The following is a 16532-nucleotide window of genomic DNA, read 5'->3' as shown; positions in this document are numbered from 1 at the left end:
TCATGGACCTTGCTAAGCCACAAAAGAAAAATTTTCAACCTTGATTTACATTCTGTTACATAGATAATATTAGATACATAATGTGTCATGCTAATTTTATTTTAAACAGTTTAAAACTACAATTGGTAAAATCTGTACCCTTATAATATGCCGAAATAAAAAAATAAATAAATAAAAAACTTAAAAAAAAAAAAACTACAATTGGATCAATATCCAAGCAATATAAAGTAAAACAACTTGGGTACAACATATTTTGATATAATATATTTAAACACAAAATTTATATCTATGATATTTGCTGTTATTTAAAATTATAATAAAATCTGATACAAAATAACTCAGAAAATGCTAGAGAATTTTATACATCTATAATTTCATAAATTCATAAATGTCTTGTTTGTCTGACTGATTGCTAAAGCAAGCTGTGAGACTGTGGCAGAGCTGGTTAGATTCCTAATACTTTTACAATGGCTGATTCACGCTGATATCAGGACCAGCAAATGAATATTGCAATCATTCTGTAGTGAGAATCACACGAAAAATAATTCTGTAATCACAATTTTGTACCCTCACACAGTATAAATTATTCATAATACATCAGAAAAATAGAACTTACAAGTAAACCATGAGCCCCAATACGTTGGAAGTATTTACAAATAAAATAATGATCTACAACTAAGTTGATAGTATCTCAGTATCTTACTGATTGACATCAGGGCTTCTGAAAGAAAGCCCTGTTTTTGTTTCCTTAGGCATTAACTTTAAGGTAAGGTTGCTTTTTAATCTGTAAAACAGGAAAAATAATTTTTATATTTTTTTTACCAAATGGTTATGAGAAGTAAATAAGATTGCAATATGGAGAAGATCAAAAACAGCAAAACATAGGCTGGGCGCGGTGGCTCACGCCTGTTATCCTAGTACTCTGGGAGGCCGAGGCGGGCTGATTGCTCAAGGTCAGAAGTTGGAAACCAGCCTGAGCAAGAGCGAGACCCTGTCTCTACTGTTATTAGGAAGAAATTAATTGGCCAAGTAATACATATAGAAAAAATTAGCCGGGCATGGTGGCACATGCCTGTAGTCCCAGCTAATTGGGAGGCTGAGGCAGGAGGATTGCTTGAGCCCAGGAGTTTGAGGTTTCTGTGAGCTAGGCTGACACCATGGCACTCACTCTAGCCAGGGCAACAGAGTGAGACTCTGTCTCAAAAACAAAACAAAACAAAACAAAAAAAACAGCAAAACACAATATGTGGGAAAGTTTTCTTTCTTTTTTTTTTTTAACATCCTTGGTTCCATTTATTTTTTGACTCTCAGTAAATGGATCATAACACTCAGAATTATCCCAGACTTTTCACTATATATTAAAGGAATATAGGAAAATGAAACAATTTTCTGGTCCAGAATTTAGGTTTTATTCAAGCTATCATTGCTCCCACCCTCGAGGATTACTGCATTTCCAATAAAGTAGAGAGAGAGAGAAAAAGGGCAGGGGAAGTTTTATATTTATTTTCATATTTGGAAGCCCTCAGCTTGATTTTCTGGCTCAATTAAATGTTTTATGCATTTGTTCATCCAAAAATATTTATTTACTTGATTTTCATTATGTGTCAGGCACTAGGATTCAGTTATAATGGAAGAGAAACAGTTCCTCCTCTGACGAAACACATGTACTTGTGGGGATTATATGGAATCCAAAATATATAATGTATACTTTCAAGTGGAGATAACAGCATGAAAGTGCAAGAAAGCTAGCTTTAGTTTTTGAGGGTTACTGGAGGAGCATTTTTATTTATTTATTTATTTCATGATATTATGGGGGTACAAACATTTTTGTTCTATGCTGTCCCCTTTGTCTATAATGCACTTCCCCCGTATCTTCACCTAGATAATTCCTTCGACATTATTCTGGTCTCTGATCAATTGTTACCTCTCTGCAGAGAGGTGATCTCTGAATACAATATACTGTATTCATTATCCAGGTGAAGATATGGAGGAAGTGCATTATAGACAAAGGGAACAACATATATTAATACAAAAGCCATCAGGCAGGAAACAGCTTGTTTAAGGGAGAGCAAGAAAATCTTATGTTTCCAGCATTATGAGCAAAGAGGAATAGTAGGAGAGAAGAAAAAAGAGCAGTGGGAAATGATCAAAATAGGTGAAGCATTGTAGACCTAGTATAGACTTTGTATTTGAGAGGAAACCAAATGCTAAATTAGTAGTGGGATGGGTGGAAGTAATGACAGCTGAAAAGGAAAACAGTGATATATGTTACCAAATAAGAAATATTCAAAACATGAAGATATAAACATAGGCATAAGCTTGAGTTCTAAAATTTTAGACTGCTTTAGAATTGACAATTCACATTTATTTTATTTATTGATTGATTTTGTTACACTCAGGAACAGTTTATTGTATCTTCTAAACAAAATAGTTTCCACTCAATTGTCACACTTCAAAATTGACATTTTAAGAATACCCACTATTGACTGCACGTAATATTCAGAATAAAAATAATACTAACTTTACAGTACAATCAGGATATCAGGTAAAGATATTTAAAGATATCTACTAATTCACTGAAGTTATACATAAAAACACTAATAAATACATAGATATAAATCCATAATCATGTTTAGTATCTTTACCATACTTATTTTATAATGAAATTAACTAACCATCCAACAAACTAACAGAGGTCTGGCCTAATGCAAAGACCAACTTGCTGACTTTTATAATTCACGTGACAATTCATATTTAAATGTGTATTCTCATGCTGAGCTTCATGATAGTTTCATAGGCATACTGTTACAGTCTGGGACCTCGTGGCACTGTGTTTGTTTGGAGTGATTACACGAAGACTTTCCCATTGGATTCCTATTTATCTCTTCTCCTTTAGGAATTTTAAATAATGAGAGAATAGAGGAAAATCTGCATTGTGGCACAATTATCTCCCCACTTGTGTATGTAGGCATAATATCTGGTGTAATTGATTCTGTTTAATGATCCCATTTAATAATTTCATTTAAGTTCAAGAGGATAATTTTCAAATAATGTAAAATAAAGAAAGACTGCAGTTACTAAGCACACTGGAGAATAGCCTCACATTATGAAATCAATTGGTATGAGCTTAAATGTAGAAACCTTGGAAGGAGAAGTCAGCCTTGTAAGTGCATGGCAAAGAGAAAATAAATAATGGTGTGTTACAGAAGAAAACCGCATGAAAGCAAGCATGAATAAAAAGATAATAGTGGATGAAAACGTAAATGTAACTTTGACAGTTGCACAAATGGAAAATCACTTGTAGCATGAAGAATACAGATTTTGCTAGATAATTTTCTAACATATATATTTCAATGAGGTTTTGAATTTCTCAGAGGAAAATTTTAGGTATAAAATTTTAAAAGAAATATTTTATAACCCTGGATTACAATGATATCTGCCTAGCAAGGTTCTCCATTCAACCTTTCCCCACATTCTACTTTACCTATAAAGTCTCTTTCTCTCACTCTCTCTCTCTCACACACAAAAATGAATAAAACAGGATTACTCAAAATCAAGAGATAAATATACTTGTTTTTGTACAGTTAGAAAAATAGAAACTACATTATTTAATTCTAAGAGAGAATATAACACAGGGAACTACTTACACAACAATCTGTGGGATAAAAGAACAGAAATAAACCCTGAGGTAACAAAAGATAATAATTTCAAGGGTAGCTCCTACTGCAAAGGTGGCAGAACAAAGTGAAGAGATGGGATCACCAGAACTATAAAGAGTAGAATAGTCCCACAAATTGAATACTCAAATTTCCTAGGAAAGGGCTTCTGTTGGAGCAGCTGATATGTTTGAATATTCCTCTTATTTTCAAATCATACCAAGAAGTTAACTGACGGAGTCTGAAAAATGTAGTTTGTAGAATCCCCAAACTACCATCAAAGAGCAAAGTATAAAAGTTTAACTTTCTATCTGAAAAGTAACAGGCGAACATCTTATTGGAATAATCTAAAAGGAATTTTTGATGGAACAGGATTGCTAGAGACCACAGGTTTTACTTCATAAACAGAAACAAGAAAATACTGTACATATCCTATCTGACTGTTCTCTGACTCTGAGTGATGAGGTATTCATAGGCATCCAATGCATTGACTTTCTAACTCTTATTCTCACCAAAACATTCTTGCATTTAACCATGTCCATATAGAGAGAGAAACTTCCAGAATCAGGGGGGCAGGAAAGCAGAGTATGGCTTGCTATTGTGAATTGTTTTTTGGTAAAGAGGAGAGTAGAGAGAATATTCGTAGAAAGAAAAGAATAAAAGAATAGCCCCTATAGCTATCTAAATTTAGGGTTATAATTTGTGTGTGTGTGTGTATACTCCAGGTATGAGATATTCAGACTCTGAAGGACATAAGTTCTTCTCAATAAAATAGAGCTCCTCTAGGTGAATGGTTGACTTGTCAGAAAGCTGCACTGGGAGCACAGGATATTAAGTTACTTTCTAGTCTATGTGAGAATAGGCTCAATTATCATTTAAGGAAACCCAGTGTATGATAAAATTTGTAGTCTTTTGGCTAAGATTAAGATATAATGAAACTTGGTATCTAAATTTAAGGACAAAGGAGTAGAAAATCAAACATCACTGTGTTTATGAAAACCCCTAGTGTGTATACTGTGATGCAAGGAAAAGATAACCTAGTCATGGAGACTCAGAGAGAGAAAATTTTACCTATGCCAGGTAAAAAGTTTTAAAAATTACAAAATAATTATAGTGAAATAGAAAGATATAATGAAAGGAAGGTTGAAGAAAAGATATATAATGATGTCATTAAAATGAAGATGGAAATTTTATCAAGTATATGAATAATTTGATTACTATATAAGAAATCAAGTAAAATTATGAGAGATAAGATGATAATTGAAAAAGAAAGAATATGGTGTTCTTACAGGTGTTCACCAGGAAGAAATAAGAATTGAAACAAAAGAAATAATCAAATAACATGTTTTTGTAAGAACACAATAGAGGATTTTTGAGAACTGAATAACTACATCCAATATTTTAATTACAGCTAAGAAACCTTGATATTTTGACCTATTTTATATTGTATGAACTTTCTCATATTGTATGCCATGCATAGTTTACATATGTGGCTATTTAAACTTAAATTTAAATTAATTTAAATAAACGTGAAAAATCAATTTGTTAGTCTGAGTATCAATTGCAAATAGTAGTAAAATGTTACAGTTCTTAAATTATGGACAGAATCAAAGAAATATTTAAATTCATATTTTAGTTTATATTTATATATTTAAGTTCTAGATACTAAATATATACAGTAATTTATTTGTGAGGTTTGTATTAAATGAGTAAAAATTACTCATTTAAATGTGGGTTCTGTATATATATCTATTGACTAATATTCATAATATATGAATACCTACACATATATGAATTATTTATAGTGTCAATATAAACATTATATCATGAGAGAATATAATAAATAAATATGACCAATGATGTAAAAAATAATTTCACAAATTGTATAGAATTATATAGAATTATAATAGATAAATATATTAAATTTATCAAAAACATAGGTAAAAATAATATTTTTGTGAATTTTGATACACTATAATATTAGAAGTACTAATTTGCTGTCATGGTGAAGGCATTTTTCAACATCAGGACATATTGAGTGGAAAATGATACAGAATGCCTAAAATATAAGTAGTAATTGGTAGGAACAAGCTTTATAAAGTTATTATCAATAGAATATAACCAAGAATTTTAAAATAATTACATGATCAATACTATGTGGTATACCAATAACACAAAAACATATTACCTTATCCTGTAATACTTTCTTTGACTCTAAAATAGTCTATAATACTAACATGTATATTGATTACAAATATCAAAATTTATTTTGGGAACTATATTTTCAGTGATTTATTCCTGTAGCATATTTTGTGGCAGGTAAATATCATTTTCTAGTTTCTCTAAGATGTAATACATACATCGCAAAAATTAGTGAAACACTAATTTGAATAAAACCCACATTTAAATGATAATTACAGAATATTAATTAATCAACCAATCAATCTAGAATTTATTGAGCAAATGAGCCGCAGCAATACTGCTTAAGACTTATGGTCCATTAAGCAGGACCAGGTGAACAAGGCAATCAAAATGTTTTAATATTGCATCTGATTAGCAGAAATAGAAGAATACTAAATGATTTGGTGACCATCTTTAGCAATATATTATGTTCTTAAATGAATCTTATGAGACAGTCAACTAGAATTCAAATTAGATGTATCATTTTGAGACCATTTTTCATTGTTTTTACATATATCAATATAAGACTATCAATTTCTTAGCATGATTTCTTTTAAATCTTTTAAAATTTTTCCAAATCGTATAGTTTTTACATGAGAGGAGATATTATACATCTGTCACATTATTTACTAGGTGCATGGTATTTTTCAACTTTATAAGCATCTAGTTTCAAATTTATTTTTGCTAATTGTTACTGGTTGTGTAAATTCAGCAGGCATGGAATGTGCTCAGTTGGTTTGCAGCATGACACTGACACCTGAGTGAGGTGTAAAATTTACTGATCAATAGTGAGTCTGTGCTGAGTTTTTGTGAAGTTTGTATGACCATGTCACAGTTGTTTATTGATAATAGTGATGGTCATGATTGGCCAGGTTCTCATCTGGTCTTGGTGAGAACATGACAGGAATCTTCTGTTTGGGGCTCCTATATAGCAAGAATATGTCTATATGACTGCAAAGTGATGCTGTGGTCCTTGCTGTTGGAAAAGATCAGTTTAAGAGGAGAGGTTCTAGGCCTTTGAGTTTCTCATACCTGGGATACACAATGTATATATGATTTCTTTCTAAATTGAGATATAAATTGACAAAAATTGTACATTCTTATTGTGTACATTTTGAAGAGTTTGGATATAAATACATACCCATGGAACTACCAACATAAACGATGCCCTAAACATAACCATCACCTCTAACAGTTTTCTTCCTCCCCTTTTCTGTGGATAAGACCATTTCCCTTCCTAATACACTTTTAAGTCTATAATATAGTACTGTTAACTACATGCAATATATTATAAATACCAAGCACTTATTCTTATGGCATGAAGGAAACTTTGTACTCTTTTACAAACACCTCCCTGACTTACCTTTCCCTCAGCCTCTAGTCACTACCATTTTACCCATTCTACTCTCTATGTTTCTGTAAGTCTACTTAAATATGCTTCCTTAAGAGTCTCTCTCTCCCTCTCCCTCCCTCCCTCTCTCTCTCTCTCTCTCTCTATATATATATATATATAATTATATATATAAAAGATCATGAAATCATTTTTCATGTCTATCTTATTTTACTTAACATAATGTCCTCCAGTTACATATATGTCATAAACAGCATAATTTTTCTACCTTGTTAAGGTGAAATAATATCCAAGTATATGTACCTACCATATTTGGAAGTTTTGTTGAAAGCTTGGACGTATTAAAGATATTTATAAGGACACAGTTTATTCACAGTATTCAATAAGGTGTCCCTGCCTGATCAGGCATTCCCAATTTGTTGCAGTCTTTCTCTCCTTGGTTTTTTAATAAACTAACTTGTGGTTAGAGGTGATAATACAAGTTCTCTCTTATGCAAATTTTTTATTGATGAGAACTGGTAACCTCTCTGAGGAAGTTCTTAAGTTGAATTAGCTACAGTGGGTTGACTGTGTTGTAAAGAAAAGAATGGCTCAACATATCAGGTATTTATTTCTCATCATGTAAAGTACAAGGAGATATTTCTTAAGGTAGGGGCAGGAAGTTCTCTACTCTCTTCAATCAATTTTGTATTTGTTAAATCAAAGCAACCAGTTGATGGCCCTTGAGATGGCCCTGGTGGTCATCTGAATTTCAGTCCCAAAAGCCATAAGAAATTATGGAACACCACAGATAGTTTTTTTTGCTATGCCTGAAAGTAATGTTAAGCGTGTCTGCCCATATTTCCCTATACAAGTCTCAGCTGTACACAATTCAGACCAAAATAATGGGAGGCTGAGAAACATAGCCTAAGTATATGTCCCAGAAAAAAAGTGAATGATTTTTAGAGAATGTTCAATATCTGACACACATGACTTCACTAATGTTTGCTGAGCTGAAAATTCTGGCACAGATTTTTCTACTTTGATTTCATTCACAGGGTTTTCCCTATATGAGTTCTATGTCTGATGATGACCGACTTCAGGAAAACTGTTTTCCCACATTCACACATTCATAGGGTTTTTCTCGTGTATCTTGATGTACACTGAGGTGTGATTTCTGGTGAAAAGCTTTCTCTCATTCATCATATTCATAAGGCTTTTCCTCTGTGTGAGTTCTCTGATGTCTAGTAAAAAGTCCTTTCTGGTAGAAAGTTTTCTCACATTCATTACATTCCTGATCTCTTGCCCTGTGTGACTACCCTGATGCATGTTGAGCTGTGACTTTTGATGACAAGTTTTTCCACATTCATTACATATACAGGGTTTTCCTCCTGTGTTGAGCTCTCTGACACAAGCCGAGGCTTGATTTCTTGTGAAAATTTTTCACACGTACGTTACATTAAACTTTTCGTACCTCCCAGAGTTATCTCTTGGGCAATGAGCACTGATTGATCACAGGCCTTTCCATATTCATTACATTTACTGAAGGTTTCTCCATGTAAACAGTCTTCTGTGTTGGTAATAGTGCCTCCATGTTAAGGGCTTTGCATGGATTACTATATTCAAAATATTGTGTAGTCCAATTTCAATTTTGTCTAAAATGCTCATGATGCATAAGGGACTTCCCAGTCAAATTACAGGTATCTAGATTCTCTACAGACTTCATGTCATCAGGATTACTAGGAAAAAGCACACTCTGACATCAACTATTCAGACATCATTGCTAAACAGTTTTCATATTTACATTCAGATTTGAGATATGGTTTCAGCTCAAATTACATGTTTTTTCCTAATTCAACTCTCTCCTCGGTTGACATGTTGCTGTTGGTGATCACAGCTTTCCACAAATGTCTACTATGACTTTGCTGGCTTCTCTCATTTAGGTCATGGCCTATCTGGACATAGTTCTTGAGGCTGGGAAATCCAAGATCAAAGGGCTGTATCTGGTGAGGGCCTTCTTGTTGTGTCATCTCACAGTGGCAGGCACAGATGGGAAGAGGGCCAAATTCATTCTCTCATCAGAAACTCATTCCCCTGGTTCCTTCTTATGATGTGAGATGACATTTAAGAAAAATATTAACACTTTGGGGCTTGTCTTTTCCCTGTTCAATTTGTCAGCATCATTTCTCTTGTCCTTTGAAATGGAGACTTTTCATTTTTTGTTGTTGTTGTTGTTCTTGTAAACATATGGAAGAGTCAGGAAGTGTTGCTGAGAGAGAAGGTGAATGGAGTGGAGTTGTGAGAGAACTGGTATGGCTTGGTCCTAGTTTTTCTTTCAGAAATAGAGAATTCAATCCCAAACCAGTGGATCAGCCACAGGAGAAGACAGGGGCCAGGCTTTCAAAACAAAAGATGGTGGGAGTCAAGGCTGTATCGATTTTAAGCAATTATCCAAATATAATATCTATGGTCACTTTATTACATGAAGACAGGATATTATGGACAACAGCGTTCCTTTCAAAGAAAAGTGAATTCTAAAATGCTGGAAATTGTATTTTCACTTTTAATAATATATTAAGTATTTAAATATGAGATTCATGGTGAAGATTACCTAGCATTTTTTAAATGCCAATAAACATTTACCACACCCTCTCCTACTTGCTCATTTTTAGTGGTGATTCGAGCAAACTTGAAACTAGGTGAGGTGACTGATGGGCAGTATCAAAAGAAGGAAGCTCCTTTAGTTAAAGCAGTCACAGAAGGCATTTTTGAGGAGGTTCACTTAACATGTGACTGATGAACAGGAAAAGCAATGGAAAGAGCCATGTGAAAAGACTTTTAGGCTGGAAGACCAAGGTATGCAAACAATCTTTGTAAGCACGAGCAAGAGATGTCAAAGACGGGTGTAAAAATAAACCTGAAGCAGGATAAGCCAAATATAGAACATGTGGAATCTTCCAGGCTATGGTAAAAAGTTTGGATGCCATGTTAAGGAAAATGATGTACTACTAAGTTAAAAACATTATCTGATTTAAATACACACTAAAAATAGTCTGACTTGCTAGGGGAGATTGGACAGTAAAAGGGCAAGAGTAGAAGCCGTTGAGATCAACTGTGAAATATTTTTCATTGTCTCAGTTGAGAGATCTTGGTAACCTCGACTGAGAAAATGACAGCTGAAGTGGAGAATAATGAATAGGTTCAGTTTATATTTTAAAACAGAATATACTAGATTTGCTGAGGTATGTGGGAGTTGAGAGGAAGGCATAAAAACAACAACAACAACAACAACAACAACAACAAAAAACCTCCTATATCTTTTCTTTGAGTAATTGAGTGAGTCAAAATAAACTTACTAAGAGAAAGAAAATGAATAAGACAATATGGGAGATAGTGGTAAAGCATGAAACGTTTTATTTCTAGCCTATTTTGTTTAATTCACCTGTTAAAGATATCCTGATAGGGATATTTCTTTTTTCTTTATTTCTTTTTTCTTTTTTTCTTTTTCTTTTTTTTTTTCTTATTTTTTTTCTACAGATGTATTCCACAATTCAATTGGGCTGCCATAAAGACAGACAGAAAGCACAGGGATTTTTTTCTTTCGCATCCTAGTGCAACTGATAGGGATATTAATGAGATGCTTGAAACTGATGTTTAAAGAAATCAATGATAGGAAAATTAATTTTTACTTATTGGCACATAGATGGTATGAGACATATCTGATGCTTACAATTTTTCTTTGCTGCCCTGCCTTTGTGAGGTAAGAGTATATTTTTCAAATGTATGATTTGGGGTTTGCACATGTGAGTTGCTTTAGCAAAATAAAATATGGGTAGAAGTGACCGCATGCTAGTTCTGAGCTTAGGCCTCAACAGGCATCAAATATTTCCACTCATTCTTTTTGTACTTCTACCATCTGCCATGAGAAGAGTGTATTCTGGGAACCTATTGGTCCTAAAATGAAAAACACGTGGAGCTGACTTGAACCCAGTCCCTGGTCTAACACATTACTTCCCCAGCCACTCTGGAGATCTGTAAGCAAGACAAATAAATGGTTATAGTCCTGAACCATTGAACTTCAAGGGTTATTTTGCAGCAATCTCTCCAGAAATATCATTCAATAAATAGATGGCATCTAAACCATGAATTTTAAATAAGATCACCCAGGCTAGATAGGAACAAGAAAAGAAAAGTAGAATCAGGCAGAGGGCAATTTATCTTTTGACAGTCTGGTAGAAGAGGAAAAAAAGGCAAAAATACTTTTGGACATATCAGGGCTGCAAAATGAAAACCAAGCAAGTGAACAATGATAGAAATCAAAATAATTTTTTTTTCTAAAAAGTAAAATAGAGCAACTATCAGAATGCTAATGAGAAGTAGAGAAAGGTGAGAACGGAGAAGTGATTATTCCTTCAATATGATCTCAGTGAACCTTAATTTACATGATAGATAGTTCTTCCAAGTTTTGGGTGATTTGAAACATACAAAATATGCTAGGGGGCCCATAATCTTCAAGTGGATGTATATGACATTCAAGTCAAGAAAAAAAAATACACATTACTGGAGATGTAAACACATGGATTCACACCGTGAGAATTGGCAAATATTCAAACTATGGATCAAAATAAGTTGGAATGTTAGTTTTCAGTAGAGGAAAAATAAAGATTGGTGATTGGTGAGGCCATGTAGAATAGTGCGCAACTTAAATGATATTGGTAAGATGCATTACAGTGTTTGCAAATCTGCTTGGTATTAGCAACTGAAATAAACATGCTTGTATTTTCTTCTACTTAGACCTCTAAACCAAGATAAATAGAAGATAAATAGAAGATATCTCTCTCTCTTCCTCTCATCTATGAAACTCCATGATGATGTAATATGATCCTATATCCTTAGGAGAACCTCTCTACAAAACTATTTTCATAACTTTCTATGGGCTCAGATTTTTGCATTTTTTATCCTTTTTTGTTTATATCAAAAAGAACACCTGCAGTTTTGAATGACTATGATTTCATTTTTAAAAGTATCCCACAAATCCAGGAAAAGATTTAATGGCAAAGCATTTTTTCTTCATTCTTTCATTCAGTACATTTTTATCACATACCTACCATGCACCAGCCTTGTGCTAGGTAGTGGGATAATATAGCAAACATAAATGAACATAGAATTTGGCATCACTTAAGGTAAAACAAAAACAAAATGGAAATAAAACTGTGAAAGTTTTATAAGGATGGATGTAAAGTGCCAAGACAGAATATACATAATTGGCCTACTCTGGGAAGTAAAAAAAAAAAAAAAAAATTCTCAGGAAATAATAATAATGATTGAGAGAACAATAAGAACTAATTATCAATGGATACATGGAGTAGCAGAGAGAAGTGCATCTGTCAGAACTGAAAAAAGACCAACATAAGAAGGAACATGACAGCCAGTTTGAGGAACAGAAAGGAGGTCATTAGTGTGTTTGAATTACAAAACATAAGAGGAAATGTGCAAAACGAGTCTGAAAAGGAGGTGGGAGTGAATGTACACAGCACCTTGCCACAGCAGCAGCTAAACCGAAATGACTGAGAGAATAAACCCAGGGATGACATCAACAGTAATGGCAGAGAATTCCAAAACTCAGCCCCTCTGCTAAAGCAATGATAAAGTTGGCAGAAACCTATCAACTCCTTTCAGTGCTATGAACCTCTAATCAAAAACAAATAGGGGAACATATAATGATGAAGGAAATTGCCATATTTTAATGAAAGTATATGGCATTTTAACTTATCTCCTACTGTCTCCCACTCGCCATCTTGGTGGCATTTGTGGGGATAGTGGCCTATAATCCTGGTGTGGCTAGATAGTGCCAGGGGAGGCAAAAATGACCTGTTCTCAATGACATGTAGTGTGTGATATGACATGTTTGGTGGACCCCAGTGGAATTGGATCAGGGGGTTGCCTTTGTTTCACCTGCTGAGGAATATTCTCAGGTCCTGAAAAGACATTTGGCAAAAGCATTTATAGGAAAATATACTAACAACAGATGTTTGGAACAAGTGATGATATTCAGAGGAAGGAGCAGAGAGATTGAGAAGCATGGGAAGAAAGAGGCTAAAAAAGGAAACTGGCAGGGTGCTTTCCAGAGTCCCTCGGCTATGGTAAAAGTTTGGCGTGCACAAATGAGACTATCCAACCTAGGCAGCTGTCCTGAGTCTTGGGGGATGAGCTCACAATAAATCCTAGGGTTTCATTGCCTCTTTCTGCCTATCTGTAAGTAATACACTCACTTTAGGTAACTTGTTGCATGCATGGGTGTTCTGTCTCACCCGACTCAGACAGCTGGTGACCAGTGCACAATAAATCTGCCCACAAGGCAACTTGAGAAACACTACTAACTGACTAAAACTGGCAGACATATAGGGGCTACTTCATTCAACAATAGCAAAACACAACAGTAAAATACAAATATTTATTAAGTTTACATGGAACGTTCTTTATGATCAAACACATGTTAGGCCACAAAAGTCTCAATGTATTTAAAAAATTGAAATCATACAAACTATCATTTTTGACCACCACAGTGAAATGAGTATAGAAATCAATGACAAAAGGAAAGGTGAGAGGTCACAAATGTGTGGAAATTAAATGACACATTCTTAAACAACCATTGGGTCAAAAGAGAAATCACAAGGTAAATTACAAAAAAAAAAAGGTGTTAAGAAAAATGAAAAAAAAAAAAAAAAACCCACAATATCTCAAAACTTATGGAATGCAGGAAAGGAATACTCAGATGGAAGTTTATAGCAATAAGTAATTACATTAAAAAAGAAGAAATTTCTCAAACACTAACTTAATATTATACCTTAAGGAACTAGGAAAAGAACAAATTAAACACAAAGTTAGAAGGAAGGAAGTGATGAAGATTAGAGTGGAGATAAATGGAATAAAGAATTGAAAAATAATAAGGAGAAATAAAAGAACCTAAAAATTCGTTCTTTCAAAAGAATAGAAAAATTGGCAAACTTTTAGCTAGACTAAGAAAAAAAAAACAGAAAATACTCAAATTACTAAAATAAAGAATGAAATTGGGGGTATTACTACTATTCCAAAAGTAAAATGAATTATAAGAGAATGCTAATGAAAAATAAAATGTTGTAGAAAGTGAGAATGAATGAAACTGAGAAGCCTAGTACTATATCTGGGCAGTTTGCTGTGTGCACTTTAGATTGAAATTCACAGATTTACTGCAAGATCATTCTACTTTATTCTGAAGCAATACAGTTTTGTGTAATTGCCCAATTGAAGGCACAGAAAAAAGTGGACAGCAGGGTTTTGCCAAAGATCTGTGACACACCCATAAATCATCAAGAGGTCTTAGGAGAGTGTTGCTAAAATGATCTGCCATTTAATCTAAGTAATAAGGAGAAATGAGAAGTAGGGGAAGGTTGACAGATTGTTAGAAAGTATGGGGATCAATGAACTATGAAAAGAGAATATTTGTACAATAACCACTTGAGTAATAAAGGGTAGAATGCATCACAGGCTACTTGCAGTTTAAACATCTGTTCTAATAACACAATAGAAGCAATCTAAAGATAAATTAAGCCATCAAGTTCTTAACAGAATGAGTCACAGTTCTTGCCTTTTCTTTACTCTCATATAATTTTCTCCTAGATTAATTGCATTGTGTTTTTGTATTTTGTTCCATAACTGGACAGATTTTAAATCCAAAATAGAAAAAAAAAATAAAAATAATTGATGAGTAGTAGAGCACTTAGAATCATCTACATGGGTTTAATAACCACCTAATAGGGTAAATATATTAATACAATTACTCATGCTTTCCCCAAAGGACTATTTTCATATAATACCATAAAGTTTAATACCTCTTCTTCAGTTTAACATAAATTGCTAATACTTATTGCTTAAAAATTTTTTCCTGTAGCAAAATTCACTATTTTGGTCAAATGTGATCATTAACAATGTAAATTTTATTTTTATGTCTCTATTTACTAGAATGTGTAAATTTGAACAAAGGGCCTATCTCACATGTGGAGGGCCTACTTTCAAATTTCACATGCTTCAGAGCTACAATGTGGACAATCTTGTTCTTTCCAGTCATATCTTTTTTAGGGAGTAAGGCCTGGAATATCTATCATTTTCCTGGAATATCTATCATTTATACAAGCAGATTTTTAGAAATTTGCAGTAGTATTATGTGTATCAAAGCTATCACTATTTTGGAAAAAAATAATTATTGTACAGGCCAGTGACTAACTTGTAATTAACTGTTGTACAGGTTAAGCGATATTTTACTTGTACTGGCAAAATATTTAAGGAAAACAAAAAATGAATATATACTTGGTAAGTAATTTTTCACTTATATTGACAACATTTAAGGAAAACAAAAATGTATATTTTATAGGGAAAATAAATAAGAATCTCACTTCAAAATTGTATACTTATTTATTTAAATGAAGTCCACTGATTAAAACATTTTAAATTCTAAAATTGATCTGTATAAACTCTACCCTTATGGTATTTTTTCAAAAGAGATGATTATGGATGACTCTTTACCTAATTACTAAATTATATTTTCTCATGTTTCCAGAGAAAATCATCATGTAGACTCAAATTCAATGAAGCCTATGAGTATCATAGATTTCTTTTTTTTTTCCTGTCTTGACTATGAATATAAAAGTAGATGAAGGACAAAGTATGAATTTACTATCAAGCTGTAAGGAAGTTATATGTCCAGGCAAATTTTTCTTCTACATAATTAGAATAATAAATATTTGTTGATTATCTTCTTAGTGAAAAGAAGTCACCTTGAAAGACTCTGGTCACAGGATATATTTATAATTCCTTAAAATCTTTAGTTACCAAGGAATCTGAAATTATGTAGTCATTTGATTCTAAAATGAAAGGCATACTTAAATCAAGAGAAAGCAAGTGGCAATATGAATAGCTCCAAAGTACTGTGGTTGAAAGAATAAAAGAGTTTCTCCTGAGATTAAGCTGAAAATCTCATGTAGCAATCATTAATAGTAAATCCAATCTATATGGCAATGTAGACAATGCCAATATTGTCTCAAGACACTATTTAAGTGTTTATATTTCTTTTACAAATATTGTGTATTTATCTATAAAATGCAGCACATAAGGTTTATAAAAAATATGAAAAATTATATGGTTTCTCAACTTTCTTTTTTCTGAAGTTCCAACAGACATCTCTCTAAACAATCAGATATAAGTTTCATGTGAACGCCTTTGTGTGTGTATGTGTGTGTGTGCATCATTGCATAGCTTGAGCTAGCAGAACTGTGGATATGGATATAACATCCAAAAAGAAAATATCCACTCTCATTAAATTACTAAAG

The 16532-nt window shown here is 33.1% G+C and overlaps 1 protein-coding gene and 1 pseudogene across 1 annotated transcript in view; both read right to left on the bottom strand.

Moving 5' to 3' along the window:
- EYS (EGF-like photoreceptor maintenance factor) overlaps window positions 1-16532 on the bottom strand; it is a 1642296-nt gene that overhangs the window by 1257501 nt on the left and 368263 nt on the right.
- On the bottom strand, window positions 10703-10810 carry LOC142871291 (uncharacterized; annotated as a pseudogene).

The sequence above is a fragment of the Microcebus murinus genome, chromosome 5, assembly GCF_040939455.1.
Source record: "Microcebus murinus isolate Inina chromosome 5, M.murinus_Inina_mat1.0, whole genome shotgun sequence".
In the NCBI taxonomy this organism is placed as follows: Eukaryota; Metazoa; Chordata; class Mammalia; order Primates; family Cheirogaleidae; genus Microcebus; species Microcebus murinus.
The sequence above is the reverse complement of the archived record's forward strand: the minus strand, read 5'-3'. Positions and strand labels throughout refer to the sequence as shown.